An 11,068-nucleotide genomic window follows, 5' to 3' on the forward strand; every position below is an offset into this window, starting at 1 on the left:
TAGACATGCCTTCTGGCCCCTCCAGAGCTGTCACCCCGTGGCATCTAGAGCTGCTTGCTAGTGTAGTTGTTTCTCTGGGCACCCTCACCAGAGTGAGAAACATGAAGGATTTGTAAAAGACAGAAAATAGGTTTGATGGCTTGCACAGAAAGTTACGTCAGGGAAGAATGAGAAATGGGCCATTTGTGTAAGGCCACGTCCTTTCATCTAAGCCCATTTGTCTTCTCCCACTGCTGTTGGAAGAGTTCATTCCAGATGTCCCCATTTATCAGTTGCATGATTCTGGGAGAATCTCCAGCTTCAGTTCCCCTATCAGTAAAATGGGCATAATAATTCCTGGTTGGCACAAGTACTGGGAAGGTTGAATAAGCTGATGGACATGAAAGGGCCTATTTTACTTGTTTCAAGGCCTTCACAGAATGGAATTTGTATAAGGCAATATATGATCCAATCCAAGACAGTGAAACATAATCTATTCTTTTTTGGGACGTGCCCCTCATACCCTCAGCCTGTGTGCTTTATTTAAACGATTCCTGAAAGTTCCTCACCTTTAGGAAAATATTACCAAATTTATATCACTCCGTTGCTGGCAAAGGGACCCTAGCAACAGTGATCTCATATAAGCCTCCCAGCAAACCATGCAGGGTAAGTAAGCCATGTTTTATTCCCGGGGAGCGGGGGGTAGAACAGGCTCAGAGAGATTGATATGAAGAAACCGAGACTCAGAGAAGACACAGAAATAATAAACAGCAGAGAGCAGGAATAGGTGCCTTCTAGACTCCTTACAGGACTGATGAGGTAAGAAGTAACGGCCCTGCTGCTCTCAGTCTGCCTAGGCTTGCAGTTCTTGCGTCTGTTTTCCCAATTTTCCCCAGTCATATGTTACATCCTAGTAAAATGCATGTCACTTTTAAAACAATTTTTTAAAAAAAGATTCTATTTATTTGTCAGAGAGAGAGAGCATGAGCAGGGGGGAGGGGGAGAGGGAGAAGGAGAAGCAGGCTCCCCGCTGAGCAAGGAGGCCAATGTGGGGCTGGATCCCAGGACCCCAGGATCATGACCTGAGCCAAAGGCAGATGCTTAACCGACTGAGCCACCTAGGCGCCCTTAAAACACTTTTTCATTGAAAAAATAAATACCGTTGGTAAGATATTTTGCAGTTTGCAAAAGACCTTAAAATCCATGGGCTCATTTCGTTCTTTTTTTTTTTCTTTAAGATTTTATTTATTCATAAGAGAGAGAGGCAGAGGAAGAAGCAGGCTCTCTGCTGAGCAAGGAGCCTGATGCAGGACTCGATCCCAGGACCCTGGGATCATGACCTGAGCCAAAGGCAGACGCTTACCTGACTGAGCGACCAGGCGCCCTGGACTCATTTTATTCTTATGATAACCCTACGAGGTAAGCCGAGCAAATAGGAGTAATTCCACTTTGCAGATGAGGAAATAGATTTAGGAATTGAGACCTGCCCCAAGTTGAACACCCAGTAAGGAGCAGAGCCAGAATGGGAGCCTGGCTTCTTGGTCAACAAGCTCAATGCCCTTTTTATACTTTCATTGTTGTTATTAGGCTTTTATGATGCTCTTCTTGTGCATTTGTCATTATCTTTTTCTAAAATTCAAAGTAGATGACTTGTGAGGACGTTCGTTACAAAACAGTTATTGGGGCGCCGGGGTTGCTCAGTTGGTTAAGCATCTGACTCTTGGTTTCGGCTCAGGGTTGTGAGATCAAGCCCCACGTCGGGCTCTGTGTTGGTTGGTCATGGAGCCTGCTTAAGAATCTCTCTCTCTCTCTCTCTGCCCCTTCCCCTCACTCTTTCTCTCTCACCCCCCTCCCAAAGCTACCCCCCCCTGCATTTATTGAGTATCTTTGTAAGCTGATCAGCATCTAGTTGGGAGAAAAGTAAATAAACAGTTACAATCAAAGATAAACATACTTTGCAATTTGGAGATTTAATAAATGGTTTTTAATGACAGCATGGTGATAACTTTTACTCTAAAGGTAATAATCACAGTTGACTTTTGTGAAAAGTGGGAGAAGGAAGCCACGTACACACATACCCGTGCGTGTAATGCACCCCATCAGTGAAAATCATCTGAAGTTCACATTCCAGTAAGTAACTGGCATTTTCTTGGCATAGTAATCTGCGGGACATTACCGACTGCTGTGCCGTAGTGCACCAGCGAGAATGTCAGGTAGACTGCGGCGTTCCGTTACTTTGATGTCACTGCCCAGCATTGTTTTGGTCTTTTCCTTGCTAACAGACACCACAGCATCATGTGAAAAAAGAGAATTTGTAATGATTTCCTCTGTAAACAGCGTATTTCTTGCTTGATAATGAAGACTTTGCTTACAGAAGTCCTCTTGCTATTTGGGGGCCACAACTGGTTGCTGGTCTGCTCGTCCTTCTTAGTTCTCCAGGGCAAATGAGACCTCCAGCAGATTCTGAGAGAGGAAGGATGGGGCAACCACTTAGAGATCAAAGATTAGACAGGACGGTGTCTTTCGAGCGCTAGATTTGGAATTAAAAAAAAAAAGGAGAAGAAGAGAATTAACTTTACCCAAACTAAAGGGAAGAGTTGAAGCAGAGGTATGGTTTTGCCCTCTGCTCCCGGGAGATGATCTCAAGGCACCTAGAATGTCCTGCTTCATAAGGTGTCTTTGCTGTGGGGGTGGGGTTGGCCACCGGACAGTGTATTTGTTACGGCTTTGGAACATGCAGCTCTCAGAGGAGCCGAAGCCTGTGCGTCAGCAGTGTGGGCGGTGTGGGACTGAGCCCCAGTAAAAACCCTGGACACCAAAGACTTGGATAAGTGTCCCTGGTTGGCAACACTCAAGGATTGTCACACACTGTAACCAGGAGGAGGTGAAGCCGTCCAGGACTTCATGGAAGGTGACGAGAAGCTTTGTGTTTGGGCCCCTCCCACATTTCACCCCATCTGTCTCTCTTTTTTTTTTAAATTTTATTTATTTATTCGACAGACATAGAGACAGCCAGCGAGAGAGGGAACACAAGCAGGGGGAGTGGGAGAGGGAGAAGCAGGCTCCCAGCGGAGGAGCCTGATGTGGGGCTCGATCCCAGAACGCCGGGATCACGCCCTGAGCCAAAGGCAGACGCTTAACCGCTGTGCCACCCAGGCACCCCCCATCTGTCTCTTCTTTAAGCTGGTTCTGATTTGTATCCCTTTGTTATAATAAAATTTTACCTGTGGGGCGCCTGGGTGCCTCAGTCAGTTAAGCATCTGCCTTCAGCTCAGGTCGTGATTCCAGTGTCCTGGGATCGAGCCCTGTGTTGGGCTTCACACTAAGTGGGGTTCCACTGCTTCTTCCTCTCCTTCTCCCTCTGACCCTCCCCCCACTCATACTGTCTCTCAAATAAATAAATAAAATCTGAAAAAAAAAACCCAAACCTTTAAATGTAAGTATAGTGCTTTCCTGAGTTCTGTGAGTAGTTCTAGCAAATTATCTTGAGGAGGTAGTAGGACCCCTGGACTTGTGACTGGTGACTGAAGTGAGGGCAGCCTTGTGAGGACGGTGCCCTTAACCTGTGAACTTTGGTCTACCTGTGGTTACTGGGGGTTACTGGGGTTGGACATCATTGCATTTCCCAAAACCTGATTTTAGATTTAGATTTTGGCACTTTCTAGCTTGGTTACTTTTGTCAGCTTCAGGGTTTTTTGTTTTTTTAGATTTTTGTTTGTTTGTTTGTTTTATTTATTTGCCAGAAAGAGAGAGAGAGCACGCAAGTAGGGGGAGCAGCAGAGGGAGACGCTGAGCCGGGATCCCGATGCAGGACTCGATCCTAGGACCCTGGGATCATGATTTCAGCCGAAGGCAGATTCTTAACCAACTGAGCCACCCAGGCGTCCTCAGAGTTTGGTTTTGTTTTGTTTTTCCCCTAATTTGGGGGTCATCCCTGTTCTATTTTCCTCATAGGGTTAATTCTTGATGTGTGTAAAACACATGCTATTTACAAACTGTGATGGGCCGTCAAGATGTCTTACTACTACCCGCACGGAAGTCAGCGGTGGGGATGAATGCAGTAGAGATGTGGGTGGGACAGGCAAGACTTTATTCAGTCATTCATTACACAAATAATTATTGTGTTTATGTATTGTACGCAGAGTGCGAGGGAGACAACGGTGAATGAGTCAAGGCCCTGCCCCTGTGAGGCCCCTATTCTACTCAGGGAGGGACAGAATGAAAAGGCGAAAGTGGCAGATGATTAGGCTGTGGTCATTGTCAGAAGGAGTTGAAGGAAGCAGATAGCGATGCGGCAGGGAGCGAGTCCGTCGGAAGGGGTGCTTCCACTGGAAGAGATGAGGGTGACCAGTAAAGAGCTCTCAGAAGAGCTGACATCTGGCTAAAGATTGTAAGGAAGAGAACTAGGGTGTTTTTTGGGCAGAAGTCTGGCAAGGGCGAAGCGCCTGAAGGAGGTTGGTGTGTTGGAAGAATAGAAAGTGGGTCTGTGAGGCTGGGTCGGGATAACATCAGGTGGGAGATGGGCATGGGTCAGATGAGGAAGGGCCTTATTTTCCAGGAAAAGGAGTTTGGATTTTTATTGGATTTTTATTTTAAGAGTGACATGAAGCTTAGATGATTTTCAATAGGCAAGTTGCAAGAATTGCTTTAAGAAGACATTCAAGCTGCTGAATGGGGAAGAGCTGAAGCAGAGAGAGACCATCAGGAGACCGTGTTACTCAGGTGAGGGCCCGGCAGAGGAAGGAGAGAAATGGTCGGATGCTAGATATGCTTTTAAGGTAGAGCCACGTGCCTTGCAGGTGATTCACGGTGGCGCTGGCGAGGGCAAGAGAAGGAAGGTACGTTGGTTGGGTCCTCTGGGCAGCAGGCGCTGAGGAGTGGGGAGTGTAAGAGGTAACAGAGGTGGGGCATGTCTCTGAAAGGACAGGGGAGAGGAAGCAGGATTGGTCAGGGAGAGCAGGGCCTCAGTCTGAAATGCAGATAAAATCTTGGGGAACTCCAGGGCAAAGGTGTCTTGTGAGAGGAGTTGCCGTTGGGCAGAAATGTCCTGACCCTAGGGACCCCTCACGCTGCTCTCAGTCCTTGGTGGGGGGCTGCCTGGGAGGAGTGCGCCCGGCTTGAGAGCTGAGACAGATTCTGAAGTGTCTACCAGCTAGAGGCTGCCAGCTGAGTGCACTTCTTGCAGCGATCAGCAAGCTGTGTCCCGAAGACAGTTCCAAGCGGGGCACCCCCATGGCTACCACAGTCCCTCCCATGTGCCACGTGGATCCGTTCCCGCAGGGAGGGGGTGGCGGGTAGCCCTTCCGGGGTCCTAGTGAGTGCTCTTCCGAAAGGGACTCAGAAAAGGAGGGTCTGTGGATTAACCACAGGCTCTGGCTCTGGCTGGTCTTGGGGCTGCAACCAATAACTTACTCCCTGCTCCGTTACCCACTCCAAATTCCACTCTCCCTCTCTGCCAGAGGCTCTTCCACTCTCATCTCTGCTGGTCTTGATGGCTTGCCTGGTGGAGTAACCCGAACCCTTATTCTTGAGGCGGTCTGAGCCCCCGATAACCTCACCCTTCACAGGCTGTGCTGGGCTCGCCTTTCACATCACAGCGAGGCAACGGAGCCAGGAGGAGCCCGTGGGGATCACCCGAGTTCCATACGTACTCCTTCCCCACGTGTTCAGTAGCATTCTGTCCCTTTTGCTGGGCAGGCTTCACATCCCTGTCTCAGTCCCCACTCGAAGCCACCACCTTGCACGTCACCCCGGATAGGGGCCAGAGCAGTATTCCTAGGTATCGAACGTATTGTCTCCAGAACAAAGAGATCCACGAGGTGTTGTGTTTCCTTTGTGGATGTAATATGCAGCAGTCTGTCTTTATAGCAGATGTCCTAGCGTGCCTCTGACCCCTGGATCCCCCAAACTACTGCTGGGGGAGGTCCCTAGAATCTTCATAGAGTTTATACCGCACCCTCTTGAGTGAGTGTGTCTTACCAAGGCTTCCCGGGGCTAGCCACATCTTGCCCATTCTCTCCCGTCAGCTCAAGGTCATTGATGCGGCGGATGGATGCGGTACTCTCTGGGATGTCCACACGGTCTAGATCTTTTCTGAATATATCATGACAGAGATGGAGAGAGTTGTGGTAGCCGGGGGAAAAGCTAAATGAACGTTGCTCGGTCTATGGGAATGCTGCTTCTCATCCTCTTTCTGATTGGGACAGAGAAGAGTGTATATGTTACAACGATGGCCACAGGTCATGTACTTGAAGCCAGATTTATGTGCCGTAGCAAGAAGACCGCAGCCAGTGAGGCGGCCGCAGTCAGGGCTTGTTCTCCAGGATCCATCTGTTTTCTGTAGGAACCAGACTGGCGAATCACACAGAGGTATGTTAGAGACCACTATCCCTCGAGATCCTTAAGGGTGGTGCTGATTTCTGTCTTCCCTCCAAAATGGGATATATATATATATATATATATATATATATATTTGGGTGTGCCTGGGTGGCACAGCGGTTAAGCGTCTGCCTTCGGCTCAGGGCGTGATCCCGTCGTTATGGGATCGAGCCCCACATCAGGCTCCTCCGCTATGAGCCTGCTTCTTCCTCTCCCACTCCCCCTGCTTGTGTTCCCTCTCTCGCTGGCTGTCTCTATCTCTGTCGAATAAACAAATAAATCTTAAAAAAAAAAAGCCAATAAACAAATATCGAATTACATTTTGTTGGGTTTTTCAAGCCTCCATCGGTGGACTATAGAAACATCTTGTGTGTCTCTCACCCTGACCCCCCTCTGCTTTTCCATATTCCACAGGCCACCCGTAGCTACAAAGCCAGGGGGCAAAGCCGGCACGGTCTACTTGGAGCCAGTAGACAGGAGGGCTCGAGGCCTGATGAAACACTTATGGACAAAACATAGTTCACCGTGGGGTTGAAGTCTGTCAACATAAAGAAGGAAACAACAACGACCAAGACCAGGAATAGGTGTTGTTACAGAAGATGGAAAGTGTTGTAGCTTCATTGTCAGAACTTCATTCTTCTTCCACGAGTTTCTTTCATCTTTTTCCTTTTGAGACATCTTTCTGTTATCAGCTTCAGAAAGTTTCAGAGTCACTTCCTTGGGAACAGCATCCTCCCTCTTCTGTGCTACTAGGGATGGTGGACACGATGAAGGTGTCCCCGAGGAGGAGGACTTGGGTGAGAGGTTGCAGCTGAAATCCTGCAGGATCAGCTCCTCCTCGGAACGCTGCTTGGAGCTGCCTTTGGGAGCCATGGTGGAGCCCACATGGTAAGTCGAAGTGTAGTTGACACGATGTTACATGAGCTGCAGTACACAACGTAGTGATTGGACAACCTGCATGTACGCTGTCCTCACCACAAGTGCAGCTGCCATCTGTCACCACACAACACTATTACAATACCATTGACTGTGTTCTCTATGCCATACCTTTCACCCCCATGACTTATTCCATAATTAGAAGCCTATGCCACCCCCTCCCACACCCCTTCACCCTTTTTGCCCATCCCTCCAAGTCTCCTTCTCTCTAGCAACCACTAGTTTGTTCTGGGATATTGTTTTTTATTTACCATCTTGCCTTAGGGGTGTGAGAGTGGGGAGAGAGGGAGATTTCAGAAGCTTCCCCACTGTGATAGGTGTTACCACATAAACCAATTACCCAACAGCCAAAATCAGTTCCAGTTACTCTTTCAGGAACTGGGGCAATGACCACCAGGTGGGGCCATGGACCCGTGGAGCATCTTAAGACCGACTTCAGCCAGGACTCCATTTTGATGGGCCAGGAGTCCATCAGTCTAATTCACCAAGTAGTCCATGTCCACAATGACATTTCAGGTGTCTGAATACCAGTATCATTTTAGACCCTAGGTCATGCTGGATACTCCCCCTCCCCTAGTTCACCGTTGCCCAAGTAAATGGCTGTTAAGTCCCTTTGGGAGAAGGACTGGTGGAATTATTACAATATCTACTTGCTGTACGGTCCTTCCTCCTGGGGACTCATCCACTTTTTCATTCAATAGATTTCAGGTCTGAAAACAATTTCAGGTGTAGGAACTGGGCAAGGGATCATGACATTTTTTTAAGTGTCTTTAAAAAGTTTTATATTTAACTGTGGTTAGAAGACCTATAATAAAATTTATCATCTTATCCATTTTTAAGTGTGCAGTTCAGTAGTGTTAAGCATATCCACAATGTTGTGTAGCCCAGCTCTAGAACATTCTCATCTTGCAACATGGAAACTCTGTACCCGTTAAACAACAACTCCCCATTTCCCCCTTCCCCCAGCCCCTGGAAACCACCATTCTACTTTCTGTTTCTATGAATCTGACTACTTTAGAGACCTCATATAAGTGGAATGATACAGCATTTGTTTTTTTGTGTCTGGCCTAGTTCACTTAGCATAATGTCCTCAAGGTTCCTGCGCTGGGCTCCACCCTGGGCATGGAGCCTACTTAAAAATAAAATAAAATAAAATAAAATAATAAAATAAAATAAAATAAAATATCCTCAAGGTTCATTCATATTGTAGTATATGACAGATTTCCTTCCTTTTAAAGGCTGGTTACTATTTCATTTTCTGTATATATGGTGCATTTCGTTTATCCATTCATCCTTTGATGGACACGAGTTACTTCCATCTCTGGCCCATTATGAATAATGCTGCTATAGACACGGGTGAGCAGATATCTCTTCAAGATCTTGCTTTCAATTTTTGGGGGTATATACTAGGAGTGGGATTGCTGGATCATGTGATAATTCTGTTTTTATTATTGTTTTCCACAGCGGATGCTCCATTTTACATTCTTACCAACAGTGCACAAGATTTTCAACTTCTCCAGTTTCTTCTGGCTGGAAACTGTTCTTGTCTCTTTATTATTTCTCCCTCAACTTTTGCTTGCAAACTGATTCCTTCTTTAGTTCCTTCCTCTTTCAATAACCTTATCATTTACAGCTAAGAAAAACACATTGGTATTGTTAGCATTCTGCTTGGAGTCACAGCAGTTTCCTCCCGGCTCATCCAGCCTGTACAGTCTTCTCGCTGCCTGCCCTTTTCGCCTCTGTCTGCTTCCTGGGCCCAGTGTGTTTTAGGGTTTAGGCCGTATCCCACTTCCACGTACCAATTTCTGTTTCAGTATCTACTGCTGAATTGCAAATCACCCCCAAACTAAATGGCTTAAGACGACAACGATTTATTCATTTCTCACAATTCTGTGGGTTGACCGGACAGTTGGTCTTCGGGTCTTGCTGGGTGAGCTGCGTTTAGCCAGTGTTTGTGTGGAGGCTGGATGCTGGGATGATTCTATGGTTTCAGGACCTCTTTCCCCATATGCTCTCACATCCTCAAGAATGCACGTCCAAGCTTCTCACATGCAGTGGGGGAACTGCAAGACCTTTCAGGGTCTAAGCTCTGGAACTTACACAATGGCACGTTCTGTTGGCGAAAGCAAGCTACAAGGCAAACCCAGATTCAAAGGGCCGTTGGGGAAATAGCAATGTCTCTCGAACAGAGGAGCAGTAAACTGACATTGCAAAAGAGCATGGAGGGAGGCTGATTCAGCAAGGACCCTTATTTAAGGCTTTTCCACATTTACTTAACTTGAAGTCGCCTGTTAGTCACTGCAGTAGAGATGTCAAATGGGCATGTGCCTGTAAGTTCTTTGATCTCCGAGGCAGGTTGGGGCCTGGAAAGTGAATTTGGGAGCCATCTACACATAGTCATGATGCTTCTGGGAATTGTCCTGCCTACCCGGTTCCCGGTTGCTGTGTGCGTGTGGACTGTGGATGAAGCAGGGTGCGAGCGGAGTGCAGCCCGCTCAGCCAGAGCTGGGGGGAGGCTGGGGGAAGTGACCTTCTGTTCCTGAGGGGGCTCCAAGTCCCCCTCCCCGCTCGGGCAGAGAGCACTTCGCTAGCCTTCTCCTTCCCTTCCCACCTCAATAGAGCCGCAAGCGCTAGAGATGATGTTAGGACAGCTGGCCTGCCCGCAGAGGACGGAGGACGGGGCAGCATTCTACTGCCTTGTGTTGCCACCTACAGAAAGGAGCCCAGGAGACCGAGGACCACATCACCCTACTCATCTTCTCTCTGTTGTGTTGCAGTCCTGCTGGGTGGGAAAGCTGCACGAGCAACCAGATCCTCCCACCACTGACTGTTCTTCCCAGCCTTCATCTAGAAGACAGTAACTGGGCGTCGCAACGCTTTGTTAACCCAAACTCCATCACCTTTATTTGACGCTCTTCTGTGTTTCCTGGGAAGAAGAGGCTCTTTGCTCTCATTGTTTTAATATCTGGAAGAAGGAAAAGCAAGAGTGAGGCTGGATCTAGCATTTCTGAAAGAAGGAGGTGATTTCAGAGGTATTCCAAACCAGCCGGAAAGATGGGGGAGACCACCCCAACTTGTCCAACGCAGGAAGCAAAGAGGAAGGGGGATTAAGAGTTGGAGACTGGGGTGCAGATCAAGATTCTAGTGCTACCCACTCTTCTAGGGGTTGCTCTTCTCCACATTGTCCTTAAGAAAAAGAACACTGCCTTATGTGTCTCGTTTCTATTGCTGCACCAACGTCTACCCTCCTGATAACTCAGGAGGAGCTGGGAATCTGTATTCTTTCCAACCGTAACGCAGTTTTCCGCACATTTGTTAACTCTCCAAGAGCCTATTTTTAAACTGGTTCTGCTAATTTTTGCATTCTCCCCCTGCCTGCTTCCAAGGTCGGGGTTGGGTTGGGGCTGGGGCGAGGCATGTACAAGAGCTTCTGGCTCCATCTCTCATTTCCGGAGCTGAGCTGGGTTGTGTTAATTGACCTCAAGGGTCTCAGCTGTGCTAAGTTGGGTGTTTGTTAGATCTCGTTAGGCTTGTAATTAGTGCAGAAAATCTAGGTCAGAGGCAACTGGTTGGAGTGATGGTCTCAGGGGGCGTGAATAAAGGCGGGGAATAGCAAACAGGTTCCTGGGTCCGTGGGTGGGGTGAGCCGGGGACAGGGATCGGTGAGACTGGTGTCATACACACAGATGGATAGACACTGGGTCACGTGCAGAAAGGCGCTCAAACTCTTAGGTGCGTGAGTGTGCTGGTGCGTGTGCGTGCGTGTGTGTGTGTG

General features: G+C 48.0%; 1 pseudogene; it reads right to left on the reverse strand.

The window, feature by feature from the left end:
* Positions 1-6,813: 6,813 nt before the first annotated feature.
* On the reverse strand, positions 6,814-8,273 carry LOC121102014 (annotated as a pseudogene).
* Positions 8,274-11,068: the final 2,795 nt, after the last annotated feature.

Source organism: Ursus maritimus, unplaced genomic scaffold (genome assembly GCF_017311325.1).
Source record: "Ursus maritimus isolate PB19 unplaced genomic scaffold, ASM1731132v1 scaffold_12, whole genome shotgun sequence".
Lineage (NCBI taxonomy): Eukaryota > Metazoa > Chordata > Mammalia > Carnivora > Ursidae > Ursus > Ursus maritimus.